The sequence below is a fragment of the Ovis aries genome, chromosome 13, assembly GCF_016772045.2.
Source record: "Ovis aries strain OAR_USU_Benz2616 breed Rambouillet chromosome 13, ARS-UI_Ramb_v3.0, whole genome shotgun sequence".
In the NCBI taxonomy this organism is placed as follows: Eukaryota; Metazoa; Chordata; class Mammalia; order Artiodactyla; family Bovidae; genus Ovis; species Ovis aries.
In genome coordinates, this window is record NC_056066.1 from 69,912,836 (window position 1) to 69,937,019 (window position 24,184).

General features: G+C 47.7%; 1 protein-coding gene across 2 annotated transcripts in view; it reads right to left on the reverse strand.

Annotated features, from left to right (window-relative positions):
• Nucleotides 1-22,673, reverse strand: part of ZHX3 (zinc fingers and homeoboxes 3) — a 114,726-nt gene extending 92,053 nt beyond the window's left edge. Inside the window, exon 1 of one of the 2 annotated variants that reach the window (XM_042230137.2) lies at nucleotides 22,463-22,673. The gene's annotated coding sequence lies outside the window, so the exon portion shown is untranslated. Of the gene's footprint in view, nucleotides 1-22,038; nucleotides 22,183-22,462 lie in introns of those variants that run through there. The other variant, XM_015099884.3, reaches the window with a different exon arrangement.
• Between the last annotated feature and the right edge of the window lie 1,511 nt (nucleotides 22,674-24,184).

A 24,184-nucleotide genomic window follows, 5' to 3' on the forward strand; every position in this document is an offset into this window, starting at 1 on the left:
AGGACTTTGTACAGCAGCCGCCCATAAACTTCGGGTAAAAGCAAAACTAAATTTCTGGATTCTGTTTTGCTTTTCACCTTATTTGATCTCAGTTAACATTGTTCATGCCAAGTCGAGTTTTTTCCCTCCTCTTTCCCCTTCTCTTCAAGTTCATAGACGTGAAGGGAAAAAAAAACACACAGCAGCTCTTTTACAGTTTCCCCCGGTTCTCCCAATGACGCCATGAAGGGCAGCTTTCTGGAATGGGCTCAGAGAAAGTCAGGGCTTTCTGGCTACCAGAGGGCTACCTGGCTACCATCTGTCACCACAGGCATCACCAGACTGCGCTGACTTAGGGCCAAGAGACCTGGGTTCAAGTTTTCCACTTCTATAACACGGAAATACTCCTACTTACCCCGCAAGGTGACTGGGTCAGGAGAAAATCCCCAGTAAATGGTGATGCTCAAGAAATGCTTACCTTATCCTTTTTTCCCACCTTCCACTAAACACACACATTCTGTCTGAAGTCACATGGTTCTTCTGTCAAATATCTTCCTGTTGCTCTCCAGGTGCACTTTCTACCCATCCCTACCTTGCTCCTACTCCTACAGACCGATCTCTATGGATCCCATCCACAGGCCCCTATGTGTGTCCAAGGCAGAGTCCCAGAGAGAGGTCAGAGATGGAAACAGAGCTGGGGGTGGAGGGTGGCACGAGGAAAGGGTGAGGTTAGCGATTTGAATATCCTGCTTCTGCCAGCTGTACTCCTCAACCAGAGGCCACCGCTCTTCTCAAGGCGGCCTCTTCTGAACGACAAGCCCTTCTGGCTTCTGAAGACCACTCCATCCACTTCTCCCATTGCAGCTGGGGTGTTAATTTCACCAGCTGAGTTCCTGCCCTGTCCCTGGAGATTTCCTCTACGTCCTATCCACAGCACTTTAAGCGAACCTAGTTAGGATCCACAATGATTCTAAATGGAGAATAATCAGCTTTTCCTGTCGGGACTCTGACTGATAAAGTCCTATTGAAAGCATTCCATCTACAGCATTTATACCTTGAATCACAGGGGCAGTGGGCAGTTCCAGAGTTCATCTGAGGCCAAGAGGCACACACAGGCAGGACCTGATGATTCTACGAAACCAGACTGGCAAAGCCTAGCCTGTGCTCCCCCAACAGGCCTAAAGCAGGCCTTCAACTGAGCCACTGTCCTCAGACCACAGGGGAATTAACATCAGTTCCTAAACTCTTGGGTCCTGTGAACTGGGGGATGAGGGCCTGGGCAGACCGGTATTTTAATTCCTCAGTTCAGGCTCAGTTAAAGAGCTCTGGTTTTACCCCAAGTTTATTATAATGGTGTACAACTCACCAATTCCTTAGGGACTGGGAGAGGAGAAACAGCAGCCTCCCAAAGTCCCGGAGTTCCCACTGTGTCAGTGTTTCAAGGGAAGAGTTGGGAAACAATGCTTAAGAACTGACACTCCAACACCAAAAGGGCTCTTTTAACCTCCAAAAGAGCAGGGGGAAAACGTGAAGTAACCAACTCCCCACTCATACATTTCTCTCCCTCCCAATTCCTAGGAAAGGAGGACCCTGAGGCTCACAGAGGGCGAGTGTGCAAGGAAGAACCAGGACTGATCCGACATCAGATCCCCGCATTCAGTCCCCGCTGCTGGTCCAACCTTAACCACGACAGCCACGCTCATCCCTCTGGTCTGTGCTGGCCAGCTGCCCAGAGGCACACAAAGGGTCAGTCAGGCCTCGCCCACCAGGATGGCCTGGTTCAAGATGGGCTTGTGGGGACTGAAGTGGTCCCAGTCATCCCCAGACTAAAGGCCTCATAGAGTTTAGCCTCTTCTTCTTGGGCCTGGAGACACAGAACTAACCTGTCAGCACCTACCATGTACAGAGCACTCTTCAAGATGCCCTGGTGAGTTGTAAAGAACCATTCAATTCTTTCTTTTTAAAGTTTACCTTTTAATTAAGAAGATCAGAGAGCTAAGCATGCAGCACACAAGAAGGGTGTTGTACACAAAGCCTCGCCCAGCAGAAAGGTAGCAGACAGCAGAAGAGCTCAAGGTCTGGGTCACACTTTGGACAAGACTGAGTGACTAAACACAGTATGTAAAACATGTGGCAAGTCCCTACCCCTTCTAAAACTCCATTGCTTCATCATGAAAATAAGGCCAACAACAGTGTCTGCTAGTCATGATTTCATTATTAACCAGGGTCGTTGTATTAAACTAAATGATATGGGTAACAACTCTGGCCCAGCAGCAGGCATGCTGTGAGGGCACAGTCAATGCCAGCCTTTATCATCAGACCCAACTGAACTAGCTAAAGCCTCCTCTGGCGAAAAATCAAATTCCCTGGCCTTGCTGGCATTTTACCTGCACCCTAGGACTTAAAAGCCTTTGTCTTCTTTTAAAGGAAAGTATATTACCACATTATCAAGTGTAACAAAAAGCTTTACTATTACATAACACTACTGAGATTAAAAAAAAAAAAAATTCTGTTAAGTAGACATTTTAGAACCTTTACTCAGAGGTGGGTTCCACGAGGATGGGTTTCAGCTAAGATTCAGCTCAACAAGAGTTGGAGCCACCAGAAAAAGGTAACAAGACCTTGGGATGCCTCTATCAAGATCACAATACGGAGAATAAGGAAGGAGGTTATATCTGAAGAAACTAGGAATTCATAGTCTACCGAGAAAAGCTTGCTGTCTTCAAGTACTTAAAAGGTTGAATATGCTACATGTTGCGGAAAAAGACTAAGTAAATCCAGAGGGTCAGAGATTGCAGCCTCCTGTGAGGAAGAATGTTCTCAGGCTAACAGAGCAGTCCCGCACATAAGAGGGGGGGTTGGCCTGTGCGCCTGGAGCCTGTGCTATGCAGCCAGAGAAGCCACGGCAATGAGAAGCCCATGCACCTCAACGAAGAGTAGACCCTGCTGGCCGCAACCAGAGAAAGTCTGCTGAGCAATGAAGACCCAGCACAGCCATAAAGAAATAAATAAGGTCATACAAAAGGAAAAAGAAAAGAAGGTGACTTGGCATCTCACTAGTAGACACACTGGAAAACTCTGCATCCTTTCCTATCTGAGTATCTGTAACCCTATTGTCTTCTTTGGACACTAGAAATAAACATAAGTGGGAATCAACGGAGCACAAATGCTTGCCCATGTGTGCAAGCGTTTCTCATCCTGATGACAACGAAGTCTCGAGAGAGTCATTTGGGGGCCAAGACTCAGTCCATTACTACACACACTTAAGCAGTCTTACTTCATCCGAGAGGTGTCTACAATTAAAAATAAATAACGGTCTCATAGTTCTTTATTCTTTTAGAAAATAATCAGCCCAACACTACATTCAAAAAGACTAAGTAAAACCTGCAGCATTGTTTCGAGTAACAAAGCTAAGAGTTCCATTTAGTCAAAGGCATCTCTGCTTTTTGCTCTGTTAAGCTCTGTTATGTTTAGGAAACTAAACATAGGGGGTAAAAAAAAAAAAATCAAAAAAGATTCTAAAAATCAAGCCACTGAGAAGAAAGTGATTCAACATTTTCTTGTCTTTGTTTCACCTGCCAAAAAAGATAAAGTGGATTTGGAACTGAGAGAAAACACAAAAAGAAAGAATTCAAAAGGGTAGAAAAAGACATCCGAAAGCAAAGCATGAGAGTCTGGTGACATGAATCGCCCAAAACCTTGCTGAAACTCTAGATGCAAGCTGTGTATGCTTTGCTGTCTCTGCTGACCTCTTCTTTTTCACTCCAGGTCAGCAGGATAAAGGGCTCAGTGGCAGAGTCTGCAGGCTCAGTTTGACTGCAACAGAGGAGACGTGGGTTCAATCCCTGGGTTGAGAGATCCCCTGGAGAAGGAAAGGGCAGTCCACTCCAGTATTTTTGCCTGGGAAATCCCGTGGACAGAGGAGCCTGGCAGACTACAGTCCATGGGGTCACAAAAGAGTTGTACGTGACTTAGCGACTAAATAACAACAGCAGGAGAAAAGGATATAAAGGCAGAGGCTTGTCCTTCATTCAGCCCACTTGCTGCCTCCATGGGCAAACATAGTTGAGCCCAGGAGAACGCTGGTGCTCTTCATCATGGAGGCAGTTGTAATGTCAAACCTGGAATTCTGGAATCACAAAATCTGAGGCCCAGGGAACAGGTTTAGGGGTGGGGACAAAGGAGTGGAGAACCAAGTTACCAGGCAATGCAGGTCTCCAGAAGCTCTTCTGAAGCAATTCATATTCTTAAGTTCTCAGATGTTTTCCTTTCAAAAGATGGAGACAATTACTAATTCTTTACAGTTAAAGGAATTCCTTCTGTTCACAGAAGACACTATACCAGACTTTACAGCCTTCAGACCCAGTGAGAAATGAATCATCTACTAAAGACTCACAGTCAGGTGGAGGTACCTTCATTATGGAGTGTGGCTTTCACCTGAACTGGAGAAAGCAATCTTTGTCCTAGATCACGGGGTCTTTTGTCATAACCCTACCCTTCCAGCACTGTTAGGCTGAGGAGACTGGTAAATACGCAGGGTGCTAAGTGCCCCCATACCCACATTAAGCTCCAGGAGAAATGGAGGAGAAGCAGAACCCAGTCTGAGGGGTCAGGGAAGGCTTCCTGGAGGAGGGGGTACCTGGAATGAAGCAGAAAGGCAAGTATGCACTGTCTTGATAAAAGAGGGGAGCCCTCCTCCTTTTCTAAGAAACACAAAGGGAATCCAGGAAGACCAAGGTCAGAAGCCTGGGTAATGCTATCATTTCTGGACTGGCCTAAGGACTTGGGGACCACAGAGGGAGCAGAGAGACAGGGGGCTAAGGAGCCATTAGAGGCAGGGATGGCTCACAGTGTGACTGGATGCAAGTCAAGCCAGGCAAGGGTCAAAGGCCTGGACTTGGCTAATCATAAAGGGCCTTGAGTGCCCTTTGCCCGAGACATTTCAGGGAAGTGGCAGGGACAGAGGCCAGAGCACAGAGGGTTGAGCTGAGGAGGTAAGGAAGTGGAGACTATGGATAAGGCTACTCAGAGGAAGTTTGGCTAAGAATAGGGAGGGAGCCAACCGGAAATACAGCATCAAATTTTCTTTGCCAGCCTGAACCTCTCTCCTGAGCTCCAGACTCACTTCCGTCCTGAAGTCCTCCTTTTCCCTCACCCACCGCAGCCAGCATACACTGTGACCTCCCTTCCACCCATTCTCCGTACAACAGCCTGAGGGGTCTTTTTAAACTATAAATCAGACCACTGTGATTCCTCACTCAAAGCCCTGAGAAGGAACCCTCGCCTCCCTGCCACCGCCTGTCCACGCTGTGCGGCCTGGGCCCTGCTTCCCTCCCCAGCACCTGCCCATGCCCTGGCCCTCCTGCCGGCCTCCTTTCAGTCCCTAAACCCTCTAAGCACGTCTCTGCCTCAGGAGCTTTACTCAGGCAGCTCCCTGTGCCTGCACCACTAATCTCTTGCCCTCCCTGCTCCAACCCAAGCAGCAAAGGGTGCATCACCTGTGAAGGAACCGCCACCGCAGAGGCCCTCTCCTCCCCTACCCCCATTCACACCTCTAGCCATCTTCAGAGTCCAAATTCTCCAGTTCTCCAGGTGGGATATTTCCTGGCTCTCACCGCCAGGGTCCTGGACCTCAAAACCCTCAAGTCCTAGCTCACTTCTCTCCTGCGTATTGAGTGTCTCTGGTCAAGGCACCACCTCACCAGTTTCTCATCTTGAGAAGGATGAACAGGGTCTGCCTCCCCAGCTCTGGGAAGCTCGTCTCAGAAGGTGTGTGCACACCCTGGTTCTCACCTCCGTATCCCCTGACCCAGGGGCCTCTGTCCTGCCTTCCTGGCGCCTCCCGTCACTGGGAACCAGTCCTGGGCCCCCGGGGCCCTTCTCCTTTCCCAGGCTCTGTCCCTCGTGGCCGGAGGAGGGGCCCGTCTGTTCCGGCCCAGGCTCCACTGGTCCTGCCTCCCTGTCGTCAGGCCCCACCACCCCACACACCCCACGTTTATCTCCCATCCAGTAAACGCCTCCTCTCAACCATCTCTCCTCTGGCCTTAGGCACCAGCCTCCATCCTAGGCTTGAAGCATCAAAGCCTCCCGATCATCAACTTTCCCTTTCCCCACCTTGCTGCCTGATGTCAATGCCCCCCAGGAACCATGGAAACCATGGTTTGAAGATGGCAGAGCATCAGTCTGGGTCCCCCCATCGCCATGGTTGACTGGATTTAAAATGAACATGCTGCTGCTGCTGATGCTAAGTCGCTTCAAAAATGTTTTAAGCCACTGAGATTTCAGCAGGGTTTATCTATTATAGGAACTAGCATTTCTTTAGATAATACAGGCTGAATTTAGATAGCTGGAGAGCAAGGGGGAGGATTCTAGTGGTAAAGAAGAAAATTTATACAGAAGCCTGAATCTAGGATCACTCGTGGTCTGATGAAACCAGCTTCATTTACATACTCCTTATCCTCCTTGGGCTCCAAAATCACTGCAAACCATGAAAGTAAAAGATGCTTGCTCCTCAGAAGAAAAGCTAAGACAAACTTAGACAGCGTATGAAAAACCAGAGACATCACTTTGCTGACAAAGGTCCCTAGAGTCAAGCTATGGTTTTTCCAGTAGTCATGTATGGATATGAGAGCTGGACCATAAAGAAGGCTGAACACCAAAGAATTGATGCTTTCGAGCTGTGGTGCTAGAGAAGACTCTTGAGAGTCCCCGGAACAACAAAAAGATCAAACCAGTCAATCCTAAAGGAAATCAACACTGAATATTCACTGAAAGACTGATGCTGAAGCGATACCTTGACCACCTGATGTGAAGAGCTGACTCACTGGAAAAGACCCTGATGCTGGGAAAGACTGAGGGCAGGAGGAGAAGAGGGCAACAGAGGATGAGATGGTTGGATGGCATCACTGACTCAATGGACATGAGTTTGAGGAAACTCCAGGAGATGGTGAAGGACAAGGAAGCTGGCGTGCTGTGATTCATGGGGTCGCAAAGAGTCGGACACAACTTAGTGACTGAACAACAACAATTCTCTTCAGACTACTTTGAAACATGTTTTCTCATCTGACACAACCATCACCATCATCACGTATCATCAGTGCTATTATAATTAACAGTTTGCAAACAAAGAAACAGACTTAGAGAAGTTAAGGTGGGTCCGAGGTCCCATTGCTAGTAAATGGAGGAGCCTGGATTGTACCACAGGACTCCCGACTCACAGTCCACTGGCATCTCCCCTGCAGCATCCAGCCTCTCAGAGCCACACTCCAGGGCTACAACAGAGATACTCTCAGCTGGAGTACACAAGGGTGGAATAAAACAAAGGAAGATAGGGAGGGAGTCTGGCAGGACTGGCTAAAGGCAGACTGTGGAGGACTTTATAAACATCAGGCTGTGGAGTTTAACTTTCACACAACAGACAAGGGGGAACAATAATCAGCCTCCACTTTCCCAGAGACCTTTCTGCACACGCTGTCCCCTGGCTGCCACTTGTTGCCAGGGGTCCCCTTTACAAAGAAACTAGATGCTTTTATGAGGGCAGAACTTCTGGCCCGAAGCTCCTATAGACACACCTGTACCCCCACATGGCTGTCCCCTTCCCAAACAAAATGCCAGAGGCAGCCCTCCTCTGGTAATGTTGCTGACCACCCCCTGTGCATGTGTGTCCATCCACAGAGGACACCTTCATCAATCACTTGTCCTTTCTCTCCCCTGAATCCCTGCCTTCGCCCTTTGTTCGAGCTCTGTCTCTTCAGCCTCTGAAGATGCTAGAATCCCTCGCATCCTAAAATCACCCCTTCCTCAGGAAGCCCACAGCCCCTCTTCTCCTCATACTTCATCACTGATCTCCTTTAAGAGGTGGATCCAGATCTCCACTTCATCACCCGGTCCTCTATCCCATCAGTCCCCTACCTTTTTGGCACCAGGGACCCGTTTTGTGGAAGACAGTCTTCCCACCAACTGGGGCAGGGAAAGAGTTTCGGGATGCTTCAAGGACATTACATTTACTGTGCACTTTATTTCTGTTATTACTCCATCAGCTCCACCCCAGATCACCAGGCATGAGATCCAGGAGGTTGGGGACCCCTGCTCTATTCCACCGGCTCTAATGAATTATGACACTGAAACGGTCACCTCTAATGATGCCTCCTAAGAGCTGGGCTCAGTGGACGGACAGCAACATTTCCTTTGGCCTTTTTAGGGCGCCTGACAGTGCTGCACTCTTGACATTTCTCTGCCTTGATTTCCACAACCCACGCTCTCTGCACCTTCCTCGTCTCTGTCTGCTCCTCCTTGGTTCTGGCTTCTTTTCCTCTGCCTCTCCCCTGAATGTCCTTGTTTCCTATGGCTCCATTTTGATCCTCCTCTTACCTTACTCGGCTCTCTCTCTGAAATCACCCCACATACAGCTTCAACTGACAGCTACATACTTCAAATTGGTATGCAAGTATCTTCTGATCTTACATCTCTGCAGTCCAGACCTCTCGTGTGAGCTCTTCACATCCTGGCTACACTTCCCTGCTGGTATCTCCCTGGAGACTTCCCAGGTGGCACAGCTGGTAAAGAACCTGCCTGCCAATGCAGGAGACTCAAGAGACTCAGGTTTGATCCCTAGATCAGGAAGATCCCCTGGAGGAGGAAATGGCAACCCACTCCAGTATTCTTGCCTGGAGAATTCCATGGACTGAGAAGGCTGGCAGGCCAGAGTCCACAGGGCTGCAGAGTTGGACATGACTGAGCACGCACGCATGCACATCTCCCTATGGATTCCACGGGCCCCTCAACCTCAACATGGCTACAACCACACTTAGCACCTTGCTTGCCACACTTGTTCCTACTCTTTCTGCATTGATAATGACAATACCTGTCGACTACTGTAGCAATCTGGGTTCTCCACAGAAACAGAACCAACACAATACGCGTGTGTGTGTGGTGCATGTACACAATACGTGTGTGTGTGTGTGTGCACATACAAATTAAGAGATCTACTTGAAGGAGCCAGCTCATATGATGGTAAGGGACTGACAAGTCTGAAATCTGGAGGGAAGACCAGCAGGCTGGAAAGGCAGCCTGAATGGATGTGCAGTCCTGGACTCAAACAGGCTCTCTGGAGTCAGGGAAATGGCAACTCACTCCAGTATTCTCACTGGGATAATCCCATGGACAGAGGAGCCTGGCAGGCTACAGTCCATGGGGTTGCAAAGAGTCAGACACGACTAAGTGATCACACATGGAGGGGTGACTAAGTCAGTTCAGTCACTCAGTCGTGACCGACTCTTTGCAACCCCATGAATCGCAGCATGCCAGGCCTCCCTGTCCATCACCAACTCCCGGAGTTCACTCAGACTCATGTCCATCGAGTCAGTGATGCCATCCAGCCATCTCATCCTCTGTCGTCCCCTTCTCCTCCTGCCCCCAATCCCTCCCAGCATCAGAGTCTTTTCCAATGAGTCAACGCTTCGCATGATGTGGCCAAAGTACTGGAGTTTCAGCTTTAGCATCATTCCTTGCAAAGAAATCCCAGGGTTGATCTCCTTCAGAATGGACTGGTTGGATCTCCTTGCAGTCCAAGGGACTCTCAAGAGTCTTCTCCAACACCACAGTTCAAAAGCATCAATTCTTCAGTGCTCAGCCTTCTTCACAGTCCAACTCTCACATCCATACATGACTACAGGAAAAACCATAGCCTTGATTAGACGGACCTTAGTCGGCAAAGTAATGTCTCTGCTTTTAAATATACTATCTAGGTTGGTCATAACTTTTCTTCCAAGGAGTAAGCATCTTTAATTTCACGGCTGCAATCACCATCTGCAGTGATTTTGGAGCCCCCCTCCCCAAAATAAAGTCTGACACTGCTTCCACTGTTTTCCCATCTATTTCCCATGAGTGTTGGGACCGGATACCATGATCTTCGTTTTCTGAATGTTGAGCTTTAAGCCAACTTTTTCACTCTCCTCTTTCACTTTCATCAAGAGGCTGTTTAGTTCTTCTTCACTTTCTGCCATAAGGGTGGTGTCATCTGCATATGTGAGGTTATTGATATTTCTCCCGGCAATCTTGATTCCAGCTTGTGTTTCTTCCAGTCCAGCGTTTCTCATGATGTACTCTACATATAAGTTAAATAAGCAAGGTGACAATATACAGCCTTGACGTACTCCTTTTCCTATTTGGAACCAGTCTGTTGTTCCATGTCCAGTTCTAACTGTTGCTTCCTGACCTGCATACAGATTTCTCAAGAGGCAGGTTAGGTGGTCTGGTATTCGTCCATGTTAACTTCAGGCACCAACAAATAGCTGGTTGTCTTGTTTGTTATTAATCAACATTAGAATTAGTGAAATATTAATAATATTTAGTCCAAATATTGTATTTGGTCATTTTCTGAAGTCAAGCAGTTGTGCAAACTCTCCATCAGCTATTCCTACTGAACAAGACAGAGGCTGATTTCCTCTACCTATATTTGCATATATGTAACTTGACCTTTTCAAATTCTTATTTATGTACTGTCATTTAAGTTTTATAAGACTTTTATAAACCTTTTAAAAATGTGTTTTATTCTATCTGACAGGAAAGAGGGGCAAATGCCTAGGATCACGTAACTGGTAAAAGGCAAAAGTGAGACTAACCAGGCCTTTCTGCCCCCACCTATCGTTACTCCACGAACCTATCCTGGCTTCCTGGCCATGGGGCCTCCAGACTCTCAGTGGCATGAGGCCAGAGAGAGACCACGTCTGACTTTTGCTCCCCCATGGGGTCTAGCACAGTACCTGACACACAGCAGACAAAAAGTACATCACTGGTGAACAACTGAATTTATTCTCTCAGAGTTGCTTTAGTCACCTTGATGGTAGGATGGGGCATAGTGCACTGCCAAATCCCTTGGCTTTTAAAATACTATTGGCATCACGAGGAATAAAGGAAAAAGAAAATAGTATCTTTTCAAAACCCAATGTGTTTATTCTCAAGGGGATCAGAATTCTGAGCCAGGGCCCCATTTCGGCACATAAAGTAGCAAGAAGTATGTTTTTCAGCTTCCTAGAAAATTAAGTGTTGGTCTGATGGAGCAAGTGGAAGATTGAAAATAGAGCCTTCACATGGGAAAGGAAAAATGGCAAGGTCTCTGGCATAGCAGAACCATTTGCACGGCTGGTACAGTGATCCAGCTGTCACTAACTTACCATGGCAACAAATGGGCTTGCTCAAGGAGCAACAATTCATTCAGAGGGACGCACAGCAACACGACTGAATCTGTAGCACAAAGATGCAGGTCTGAGGCAGAACAAGCAACAAGGAACACAGAGGCTTGGGGCAGGAAGAGAAATTCTGGGCATGGCTTCACAGCCTTTCTATAAAACCCGGTGCTCAGTCCCACTAGATCAAGGGAGAACAAGAAGGAGCTGGCCACCTTCAGTTTATCAGGGTATTCAAGAGGCCTCGAGGGCTTCCCTGGTGGTCCAGGCATTGAGGGTCCACCTGCCAATGCAAGGGACACACATTCAGTCCCTGACACGGGAAGATCTAACATGCTGCGGGGCAACTAAGCCCATGCGCCACAGCTACCGGAGCCTGCAGGTTCTAGAGCCTGTGCTCCGCAGCGAGAGAAGCCACCGCAGTGAGAAGCCTGCGCACCGCAACGGAGAGTAGTCCCCGCTCTCTGCAACCAGAGCAAACCCGCACACAGCCATGAAGACCCAGTGAGGACAAAAATGAAAAAATGAATGACTCTTTAAAAAGTCATTAAAACAAAAAGAGGCCTCCTAACCCAGCAGATATGCTTCCCTATCGGGTCTTCACCAACGTCCCCAAGACGTTGCCATCTTCCCCCAGTTCCTAAATGACACACCCAAACATGTGCCCTCCACTGCCTTCTGATTTCCTGCTCACCACCACGGCACAATGTTTCCGTTTCTTCAGGGATGTGAGATATCCACTATGATCCCAAGATTATCTTCAAGGGCTTCCATAAAAGCCTTTCGCCATCACACTTTCCTTAATACTTCATATGTTACTTAGGGAGACAAGTTATGCAAAGTAATTAAGGCTTGAGGCATGTTGGATGAGTCATTTCGATAACTGAAAGCTAATTCATTAAGCACCAAAATATTTCTATAGTCTTGCTAAAATAAACGATGCCTGAGTAAACACAGAATATCAAGAAGCGTTCAAAATTCTCCCCAACCTTCAAAATCTAGTCTGATGACAAATATTCCCTGAAAGTATCCTGCAACCCCCTCTTGCCACCTCCACCCACCACCAGAAATAACCTCTCTGTTGTCTGGTAACCCACATTTTTATTATACCTTCTTTGCAGCACAGTGCACGATCTACTTTAGGTTAGAGACTTAAATGCACCATGCCTAACTTAAAAAAAAAGTTCCTGGACACCAGAGACTCTTTTTTAACCCCAAAGTGCCTAGTTCAACAGGCATACAAACACTTCACAAACTGAAATACTCTTTAACTGATTCAGATACTGTCAAGGGCACCATAACGCAGCAGAGCCTTCGGGGGTCCTGAGCTCTGGAGGACAGGAAAAGTGTGATATTAGAGACCACATTTAGTATCACTAACCCTCTTTGGCCTCTGCTCAGTATTTCTCAGCTTTAGAAGACAATGTTTTTCTACAAGGGAAAAATATTCTAAATTCCCGTTTGGTTTTTCTTTTCTTCTTTTTTTTTCCCTAAAAGGGAATTACTTTTTAAAAATTTCAACTCGCAAACAGAAAATTCTGGCACGGCTGGCACTGTTAAGCCTCCATTGCCACATTTTCTGGGTCTCAAAATGTGCATGCAGATGGCTGCCGGCAGTTCAGCAGGGAAACGGAGCAGCACATGGAAGGACGTGCAAAGTGACGGGAATATAGCCGAGACTCTGTGCCACGTTTGGTGCCCAGTTCATCAAGTTTGAAAGCCAGGCCCCTCAGTACCAACAGCACTACAAGGAAATAAGAAACAGAGCACGCGATCCGGCAAGTTAAGTTTCAAGCTCAAGGTCCAAAGCAACTACTTCTGTCTGGCAGGGCCAACAGCATTGTTTTCCCGAAGCTTTTAGTGTTTGGCCATGACGAACCAGGCGCTAAGTATAGTTTAATATTCTAAACACGCAGCTCAAACTCACACCCTCCTCACCAGCAGTAGGGGATTCTAAGCAGTCAGCCCAGGATGGTCAGAATCAACAGAATGATTATAAATCCCAAGCCAAAGAGTTAATTTCCTGATCATTTTTATAAACAAAACAGGAGTCAGGGAAACAAGCACTGTCAGTTATGGTCTTTCACTCTTAACCAAACCCTAACTTGTTGACGGGGCTAAAAGTCTTCTCCTTTTTTTCTCCATATAACATTAATAGCTAACATTGGCTTTTTGAGTGCAATTATGCTACTCACGGTGACCCTGTGAGGTAAGAAATATTATCTTGGATGGGGAACCCCAAGTTCCCTCTCTAGCAGCTGTTCTCCTGTAGGAGTCCCTGTGCTTATCATGGAAACAAACAGAATTTTCTTCATAAAAGCTGGGATCAGGGGTGGCAGGCCTTCTGGTACCACGGTACCATCCAGTCGTGTGCGCGGCCCCGCGGGGATAAGAACTGCTCTTGTCTTTGGCTTTTCACTGAGTAAAGGGTTTTTAATCCAGTGTCCTCAGAGGTAGAACTGTGTCACATAAGTTAATATTACTGGCAACTCAAGTACTAAAACATGCAAGATTAGAATGGAAGCTTTCTAAATTAAACTGCATTACTTCCTTCTCAACCTTTCTGAACTAATCAAACCATAATTTGACCTAATCCTGCTGAACAGGATAGCAATTATGATTGATTAATGTATTCAGAGACCACGGAGGCAAACAAGACTGTTTCCTCTCGGAGTGTCCCCGAACTGCTATCCTTTGGATGACTTTGTAGAGGGAGTTTTGTCTCTGTCATCACCAGCTGTCTCTTCTTGCTTTAGCCAGGGTGACAGACTCGAATGGAGGGTCTCTTAATTCAGAGCCTCTGCCATCAGCTAAACCTGGAAAGGCAAGCTATTAAGAGTCATGGGCTAAGGCTCGCCCTCACCTGCCTCACTTCAGACCCACGCAGCTGGCCTCCCATGTTCTTATCCACTACAGCCACCTTTCCCAATCCTACCTAAGTATGAAGAATTACAAGAGGAGAGGCGGGACCAATTGAGAGAGCAGCACTAAGCTACATACGTTAGCATAAGTCACGTGCATGGCTAGCGGGAAGTTGCTGCATGGTACAGGGAGCTCAAGCCGGTGCTCCGTGACGACCTGGAGGGGCGGGATGGGGTGGGGAGGGGGAGGCAGGGTCAAGAAGGGGACATAAGTATACTTATGGCTGATTCATGCCAATGTATGGCAGAAACCAACACAACACTGTCAAGCAACTATCCAATTAAATTTAAAAAAAAATTACCAGGTATGTGTGTGGAGAGTGGAGTGTTCAAATACACATTCTCAGTCCCCTCTCCTAGAAATTCCAATTCAGTGGGCCTGGAGTGGAGCCCCGGAAGCTGAATTTTTAACACAGACCCTCAGACGATTTCCACGACCAGATATAGAAATACAATACTACATGTCACCCATGCTGCTCACTTGGAATCGGGATGCCTTCAGAAGCACAATGACCCTGAGCCAAGGCTGACTGCTTCCAGAGACCCGTAACCAACAAAGCTTTCAGGTCACTGCTCTGCCACTGCTCTCAGGCAAAATGCCTCAGTCTTCTGAGGCTCCTCCAGGGTGGCCATCAACCCTCTTCTCCTTGCTGGTATGCCATTCACCCAAGACGTGGCATGCCTTCCTTCTCTGTGCCCCAAACGTCCTGCCATCCTTTTGATGGCTTGGATTACCACAGAGATGACCCAAACAACTCTCAAGCCTCCGTTACTTGGCCTCCTTCACTGAGTTCACTTCACTGGGCTATGTACGTCTGTGGCAAAACCCAGGCTCCTGTTCTGTCCGGTAATTAATTGCTCCTACTCTGAAATCTTCCACTCAAATGCCCCTCTCCACTCCAGGGCTCCAATACACCCAGTGCTTGGTTTCATCCATACCTCTGGCCCTTTTCTCCTCCATGTTTCCTGCTTATGTTGATCACTCCCTGCTCGGAGGAATAGTTCCTCCACTACATTGTCCTGCTGCAGCTCACTGCAGCCAGCCTTAGCCCTGGCTCAGTCCAGCTAGATGTCTTATTTGCTCCTGACACCAGCCAGCTGTAGGCTACTGGTGCCTAACCCACAGCCTCCTACCTCAGCAGAGCCCTGCACACTGCCGAGAGGCTATAGGCATTGGCCCAAGTTCACTCTTCCTCTTCCTGACCTTGACTGTATGTCAAGTCTCCTTGCTTTTCCTCTGACTTCTTCCCACTTACTCTTAGCGAAACTCTATTTCACAGAAATGATGGAAGTCATCAGACTAGCACTTGCTCCTAAGCTGTCCCACCAGAAAACACAGCTATGCCCAGATATTCCATCGTAAGGGCTGCCAAGCCCATCCGTGCCTGTGCTGGGCCTACTGTTTGCTTGGTTATTTAAAGCAAGCTCCCTGGTGATAATCATTACTGAAGTAAGCTGTAACAGTCGTGAATGGGGGAGAAAAATCCACCCTCTCAAAGGATCCCTTTACCCTGAGAATCTTAAGATCAGGAGGCATCTAAAAAGAAAAAGAAGAAAACAAAACTCTCTTACCTACAAGCATTTAACTAAATACGAACAAAAGCTGCATACAGAATGACTATAAATTCTAAGCCAAAGAGTTAATTCCCTGATAATTTTTATAAACTCAAAACCAGAGTCAGTGAAACAATACTGTTAATTATGGTCTGTCTCCCACTCTTAACCCAAGTCTAGTTTGTTAATGGGGCTAAAAGTCTTTTCCTAACTTTTTTCTCCATATAATATTAATAGCTAACATTAATTGCTTTTTGTGTATAATTATGCTACTTATAATGACCCTGTGAGATAAGATATTATTTCACTCCATTTACAGCTGAAAAACAGAAAAACAGACTTAGGCTGTTAAGGAATTTGCCCAAGGGCTTCTAGCTAGTAAGTGGCAGAGGCAAAATTAAAACACGGAGCCTTGGACTTCCCTGGTGGTCCAGTGGCTAAGACTCTGCACTCCCAGCGCAGGGGTCTTGGGTCTGCTCCCTGGTCAGGGAATTAGATCCTGCATGCTGCAACTAAGACCCAGCATGGCCAAATAAATAAATATATTCAAAATCTGTATAAAAAAAAAAAGGCTGAACACCAACTATATGTTTCAGCATAGGGCTTGTTAACACAAAGTTTCCAGGAAATGCACAACCCTAACACAAGCATTGTTTTTTATGCTCCAATGTATGCTCAGAAACACAAACATGAAAAACCACCCAATATTAATCTCACAGAATGTTCAATGTTTATTTATTCATTCCTACAATCTTATCAGCGGGCAGCAAAGAATAATAGGAAAGATTCTACAGTCAGACCATACAGATCCAAATTCTAGTTCCACCACTTTCTTAGCTTTGTAACTTCAAAAGTTACTTCTCTAAGATCAATTGTCTCAAAACAACAACAAAAAATGGTAAGTCATAACCATCTCCACCTTAGTAGCTTCTCCCAGAGGTTGAGAGATAATGTGTGAACACACTTAACCATGGACCTGACAAGTAATTTCAAAAAAGGTTGACTGTTACAATCATTTTATCGTTCAAAAGGTATCCGGGACCTGTAGCTAGAGGAATCTACACAGAGACGGGGCCAAGACTGGACCATAAATAAGCCAAGGCTGTCCCTGCCCTCTTGGTCTTGCAGTCTACTGGGGGAATGGACCATAAAGAAGGAAACAAACATCTGGGTGAAATACCTGGAATTCTGGTGACATGCTAAGCAGGAAATGCATGTGTACTGAGAGGGGGACAATGAGGAGGAACCTGCTGTAAAGGGGTGATCAGGGAAGGGACCCCTCTGAGTGGGGACATTTTCGCTGAGCCCAGATGTCGGAGAAGGCCCTTCTCCTAGAAGAGTCTGGGGACCAGTGCCGGGCAGAGGGAAGCGCTATACGGAAGAGAAGAACTTGGCTCTGAGCAGACCGACAGTACTTCCACCTTAAAGGAGCATGGAAAGCGAGGACTGGAGGGTGGAGAAGAGGCAGAGGCTGGCACCCAAGTGTGGACATGGATCTCAGGGTGGTGAGAGGCCTCGAAATGGGCATAGGACACTTGAGGGGACAAGGTCTGATAGGCTCGCTGGCTGCAGGGGGAGAAGGGTTAGAGAAGGCAGGAATGGAAGCTGGGAGACCAGGTGGCAGGCAGGGGCAGTCACCCAGCTGAGAGAGGACGGCAGCGGATGAGGAGGACAGCAGGGAGGGCGGGCAGGCCCACAGCCCACACTGATGTACTAGATGTCGGCTGAGAAATGGGGGAAAATCCAGGTCGACTTTCGGATCTCCAGCTAAACAATGAATGGATGGACAGTGCTGACTAAAGGGAAGCTGGGGGCAGGAGAAGGCAGGAGAAGAGAGGGCAGAGGGATCGAGAATGAGGAATACAAATCTGGAAGCTTGAGAGGGAGAGACTGAGTGATCAATTGTGGGCATGTGAAGTTTGAGATCATTGTGAGTCTGCAAGGAGAGAGAGAGAAGGGAGACAGGAGCTAAAACTGTAAATCTAGAACCAAAGAAAGGTCTGGGCGGGAGGTGTAACTGAGGCAGTCATCTGCATCCAGAGGGTAATAAAGTCCTGGGAACGGATGAGATCACTTAGGAAGAGAATCTGATGAGAGAAGGGAGGTAGCCAAGTGAAAGAAGGGACTAAATAATAACAAATCAGGCAGGTAATCTAAAACTAAACGTACAACGCAGCCCATACAATGTGCTTGTATGGCTGCCCCAATGACGTGCTTAATAAACACCTGTGGAACAAATACAAATAAATTCTTAACACATTCCCTTTAGGCCTTCCTTTAAAAGAACAAAATTTTTCATTTATGATTTCTTCCCCCAAATATATCTGAAGCATCAGAAAAAAAAAACTTTCTGACGGTTTGGATTGTGTTCAAAGGAATTCTTTTCCTTTAGAGCAAAAGCAAGAATTCTTTTCAAAAACTCATTAAAATTAAAGATTGCCTGCTTGAAATTCAAAGCTTTAAAAACCTTACACTCAAACTCTACTCTGTAAAAATTCTGCCTCAAGATACAAATTTCCTCTTCCTTATAATGCAAATGCAATTGTATGTTTTTACAGATGTCATTTTGTCCTGAAAGATGAAACTGTTACTTTCAAACAGTTCAAGAGTCAAATGAGAAATGTAAAACGGTCAAGAGATCAAGGATTTATTTTAAAATTAAAAAAAAAAAAACACCTTAAGTTACCTGCTAGACCATCCAAAAACTGATAAGCAGGGAGGTGAAAAGGATAGAACTGCCACAAAAATAAGTAAATATAACAGCTACTCCTCAGATGAAAATGCAATAAAGCTATATCTCTGGGTATCTGTTGATACAAAAAACTCATTATGCTCTTGAGGCTAAAACTATCACTAAGAACCACCAAACCAAAATCATAGCTGTCAACACCACTGGAATACTTGAAATGTTTCAAAGATTTCCAGGGCATAAGAAGAAAACAGTGGCCAAAACTCTTCCTTCCCTCAGTTGTGCAAGTTAAATCAAGACTGTGATTCTTTTTAAGACCATAAGCCTCATACCATGAAATTCTTCACTGCAGATATGTAAAGGAGAGGCCTACCCTAACTGTCAAAGGACTGTTATCCCACTTCATGATATGGCTGTCTAAGAGCCTAGGCGGCTTCAGGAAGGTCTCGTGAATGGATGGACAATGAGCATCCATTCATTCGTTCATTCAGCAAATATGGATTAAGCACCCTGTGTGGATCACAAGAAACTGCGGACAATTCTGAAAGAGATGGGAATACAGACCCCCTGACCTGCCTCTTGAGGAATCTGTATGCAGGTCAGGAAGCAACAGTTAGAACTGGACGTGGAACAACAGACTGGTTCCAAATAGGAAAAGGAGTACATCAAGTATTGTCACCCTGCTTATTTAACTTATATGCAGAGTACATCATGAGAAATGCTGGACTGGAAGAAACACAAGCTGGAATCAAGATTGCCGGGAGAAATATCAATCACCTCAGATATGCAGATGACACCACCCTTATGGCAGAAAGTGAAGAGGAACTCAAAAGCCTCTTGATGAAAGTGAAAGAGGAGAGTGAAAAAGTTGGCTTAAAGCTCAACATTCAGAAAATGAAGATCATGGCATCCGGTCCCATCACTCCATGGGAAATAGATGGGGAAACAGTAGAAACAGTGTCAGACTTTATTTTGGGGGGCTCCAAAATCACTGCAGATGGTGATTGCAGCCATGAAATTAAAGACACTTACTCCTTAGAAGAAAAGTTATGACCAACCTAGATAGTATATTTAAAAGCAGAGACATTACTTTGCCGACTAAGGTCCATCTAGTCAAGGCTATGGTTTTTCCTGTAGTCATGTATGGATGTGAGAGTTGGACCGTGAAGAAGGCTGAGCACTGAAGAATTGATGCCTTTGAACTGTGGTGTTGGAGAAGACTCTTGAGAGTCCCTTGGACTGCAAGGAGATCCAACCAGTCCATTCTGAAGGAGATCAACCCTGGGATTTCTTTGGAAGGAATGATGCTAAAGCTGAAACTCCAGTACTTTGGCCACGTCATGCGAAGAGTTGACTCATTGGAAAACTCTGATGCTGGGAGGGATTGGGGACAGGAGGAGAAGGGGACGACCGAGGATGAGATGGCTGGATGGCATCACTGACTCGATGGGCTGAGTGAACTCCGGGAGTTGGTGATGGACAGGGAGGCCTGGCGTGCTGCGATTCATGGGGTTGCAAAGAGTCGGACACAACTGAGCGACTGAACTGAACTGATGTGTCAGGTTCTGGGCTCTTAAGATATATCAATGAATAAAACCTCATACTTACGGACTAATGGGGGGAAAGAGACTGTCGGGAAGATTCCCCTGGAGAAGGAAATGGCAACCCACTCCAGTGTTCTTGCCTGGAGAATCCCATGGACAGAGGAGCCTGGTGGGCTACAGTCCACGGGGTCGCAAAGAGTCAGACACGACTGAGGGATTTCACAAGAGACAGTAAACCAACAAATAAATTGGTATTTACCAAGTAGTGTTAAGTATCATGAAAAAAAAGTAAGGTTGTTTAAGGAGGACAGGGAGATGAGGTGGGTCTTCCACAGAGTAGTCAGGCAAACGCACTGAAAGGTTATACTGCAGCAGAGACCTGAGGCAAGAACCAGGGTATCCAGGGAACAGGGTTCCAAGCCGACACAACAGCAAATGCAAAGGCACTGAGGCTGGTGTTTGCTTGAAGTTTTTAGGCAATAGCAAAGAGATCTGTCCGGCAAGGCTGAAGTGAGGACAGGGAGGCAGCCTCAAAGGCCAAGGCAGGAACTTCAGATTTTACTTTAAGATGGGAAGCTGCTGGAGCACTCTAAGCAAAGATTCTAATCTCTTTTTTTAAAGGATCAGAAAAGGAACAAGTTCTTACAAAGACAAGACATACTGCTCACAATCTATTTGTAAGTGTAAATAAGCAGATCATAACACAATTTTACAGTACAGTAGCATTTCTGTAAGAAAAAACATACTTATACATGGGAACAAAAGACTAAAGAGATAAATAGGAAAAGGTGGTTTACTATGGCTTGTGGGATGATGACTTTTTTCTCAAGCTTTTTAGTTTTTTTTTTTTCCTTCTAGTTTTCTGCCTTAAACATGAGTTATTTTTGTAATTTTTGATGTCATCGTAGAAAATTTAAAAACTCACCTCCACCAGCAGAATGCCCTGGTCTGAAATCTTCTTAAATATGACCAAAAAAAAAAAAAAAGAGGCCCATTTTCTCCCCCAAATTACCCTGCTTCCCATGCAATGTTTCCCTGTTACAAAGCACTACACAAATCAAGCACCACGCCACATATCAAGGTCACAAAACCAACTTGGTTAATATGTTTATCATTACATAGAAGCACTGTGCTCTACAGCAACTTTGATACCATCTTTCCAAGGCAGCAATAGAAGGGTTCTTTTCATTAATTTCCTAACACTCTTCTACTACTATGCCGCTTCTGGATTTTTCCACTGTGTGTCTCTTAGAAACAAATTAAGCCCGAATAAGTTGTTCCAGCTAATGAAGTGCGCGCTTGGCTCTTTCCCCGTGGTTGAGAATTATCCGGCAAAATACCAATTGTTTTAGGACGCTTTTTCTCTTAGTTTTGAAATATCGCAATACGAAGTTACTGCAAATAAAGCACATCAAAATAACAGCATACAAGAGAATCGGTAAATGGAAACTATTGTAACCCTTTTTAAAACTGAGGCTGTACGAAGGTCTCATGAATAAATATACTATACGTCCACATGACACAGATAAAAACAGAAAGAAGTGTGCCCTCCCTCCTAGTCTACACGAGCCCGCCCCCCGCCCCCCACCCCAGGCCCGCGCCCCAACCAACCCCTACATCACAGAACAGTTTCTCACAGGGCACTAGCCCAGGGCAATCACTGCTCAGAAATGCAAACCACGCAACTCAAAATGACTCAAGCTCTCAAAACACTTTCCACCTAAGCTCCACATCCCACCAACCCCTCAATCACTTCCGACAGGCGTCTCTGAATGGAAATCCCAAATCCGCAGGGTTTCACAAGCCCCCAAACTCCGCTCACGTGCCCCTCGCGGCATCCGGGGTGCCCGAGCCCAGCTCCGCTGCCTTCGCATGGGCAGGTCGGGGGTGGGGGGGTCCCAGGAGGGAGGAGTCTACTGTAACCCCAAGTGGCTCGAGTCCCGGTCCAGCTGCCTCCCCGGCGGAGCGGACCAGAGGCCCGGGGTTGCCGCGTCCCCGCAGGACGCAGCAGGCCCGCGGGCACTGGGGCAAGTGGCTCTCGGTCGCCTGGCATCTCCCGCCCCACGTCGGTCAGGCCGCCCCCCACCCACCCCGCCGCGCTCCCTTCCCGGCTCCAGGCGCTCCCGTCCACAGCGCTCCCACCCGGCGCTCACACCGACACGCACCCTCGCATGGTCCGGCGGGTATCTGCGGACACCCCCACCGCCCTGCCGCGATCCTTCAGCTGCAGCCGTGTGGCCACGGGGGGCTGCTCGGACCCCCAGGGAGCAGCGGCACGCTCACGCCTGCAGGTCGACCGAGCAGGGAGCGAGGTGGGGGGGGGGGGGCGGGTGATGACAGATGGGGCGGGGCGGGGCCTCGGGGGGAAGGGGCGGAGCCTCCTGGCCAGGGGGTGCTGGCGGCTGACAGAAAGACCCGGGGCAGCGGGCGGGGGTGGCGACGCTGCAGGCCGGGCCGGGGGCCAGGCGTGGCGGGAGGAGCGCGCGCAGACACGGGGCGCTGACAGGCGGGGAGACACACACACACACATACACGGGGGCTGACAGCCGCGGGGGCACACGGGGTCGGAGGGCCGAGGCGGGCGCTCACCTGGCAGCGGCGGCGGCGGCGGCGCCTGTGGCCGGGCCGCTCTCCGCGCGCTCCAGGCCTCCCTCCCGGCTGGCGGGCGGCCGGCCGGCCGGCCGGCGCAGACCGCGCGGAGGCGGAGGCGGCGGCGACGCCGGAGCCGCGGACGGCTGGGCGGCGGGGACGCAGCTGCACCAACCGACTCCTGGCCGCTCGGCTCGGCCCGGCCGCACTCGGAGGCGCTCGGCTCCGCTCGGCACCTCTCGGTTCGGCTGGGGGCGTGGCCCGAGGCCCCCCGCCCAGGTCGCTTCTGGCGCCTGGGGGGCGGGGCTTTCGTGCGGGCGCAAGCCCCCTGACGTCGCAGAGAGGACCTTACCGCGGGCGCATGCGCGGGCGTCGCTCCCGCTTTTCTCGCGCGGAGGCTGAACCCGGCAGGGAAGGAGGGGGGACTGGGGGCGGATGCTCCATCCCCGGAGGTTCCCGGCTTTGTACTCCGTGTCTTGGGCTTTCTAGAGAACCACCAAAGAAAGGCCACGCCAGGCTGCACTTTCAAAAGGATGCTGGCTGGATTGGGAACTCTGACCCTTGCCCCGCCGCTCTCTTCTCAGTACAGTATTTCTCAACAAGCATCGCCTGGGAGTTAGTTTTCCTTTTATCCCACCAAAACTTTACCGCAGTTTGTTTTCTCTCCTCTGTTTCTTAACAAGAAGGACGACTTCTGATGACTGCTTTCTGTTAAATCTTCAATTACTTGAGAACTTTCAAGCACAAGTTAGCCCCCTCAGGTACAGTAAATCTTTTTTCACTGCTTCTGTTGTGTAACCTGTGACACCTTGTGTAAAGGTGACCCCTTTTCTGAGTTTTTGTCACACGTTCCAGCCACCTTTTTTGTTATGGAGTCCCAAATCTGTAGCAAATATGCTCAGAAAATGGTCCCCACCTTTAGAATCTAGGGGTCAATAAACAGTGAGTACGCTCCAGTATGACATACCAGAGTTGGAATCTCACATCTGCCATATATGGCAGATTAATAATTGGTTGAGTGACTTTGCTATTTAATCTCTCATCCATAAAAGAGCAATGAAAATATCAATAATCAAGCCAGTAGAAATGACTGAAAGGGTTAAATGACAGCACACAGGCAGCTTTCTGCACAGTGCCTGGTGTTCAGTAAACAAAGCTGACAAACCACCGTATTACAGGATCCATGGCTGGTTGAATCCCAGGATGCAGAACCAGAGGTATGGAGGGCCAACTATGGGGCTTGAGCATCCATGGATATTGGTATCCGAAACAGATGCTGGAACCAGCCCCCCCACAGATGCTGAGGGATGACTGTACGTGGGGTATGGTCCTCTCATTTAAAACTCCCATTTAGTCAACAAACTTTTCTGAGCGTCTATTCCAACCCAACACTGTGGGATGCAGATAAACAAGGCACTCTCCCAACCATACTTCTGGAGGAAAATATGTAACACTAGATGTATGTGTCAACTGCTTTGGAAAGCAAAGAGAAGAACATCATTTGTTCTGTATAAGAGAACATGGAAAGGCTTCCCAGAGGAGGTGACACTGAGGCTGGGTCTACAGAGTTGAAGAGAACACGACCTTGGGCAGAGGAAATATTGTGCACTTAATATCTGTGTTGGGAGGTATGTGGCAAATAATGTTTACCCAAGGAGACAAATCATTTTCCTTAAAAAAAAGAAAAGTTTTAAGTGAATTCCAGGAGATCCATATGATAAT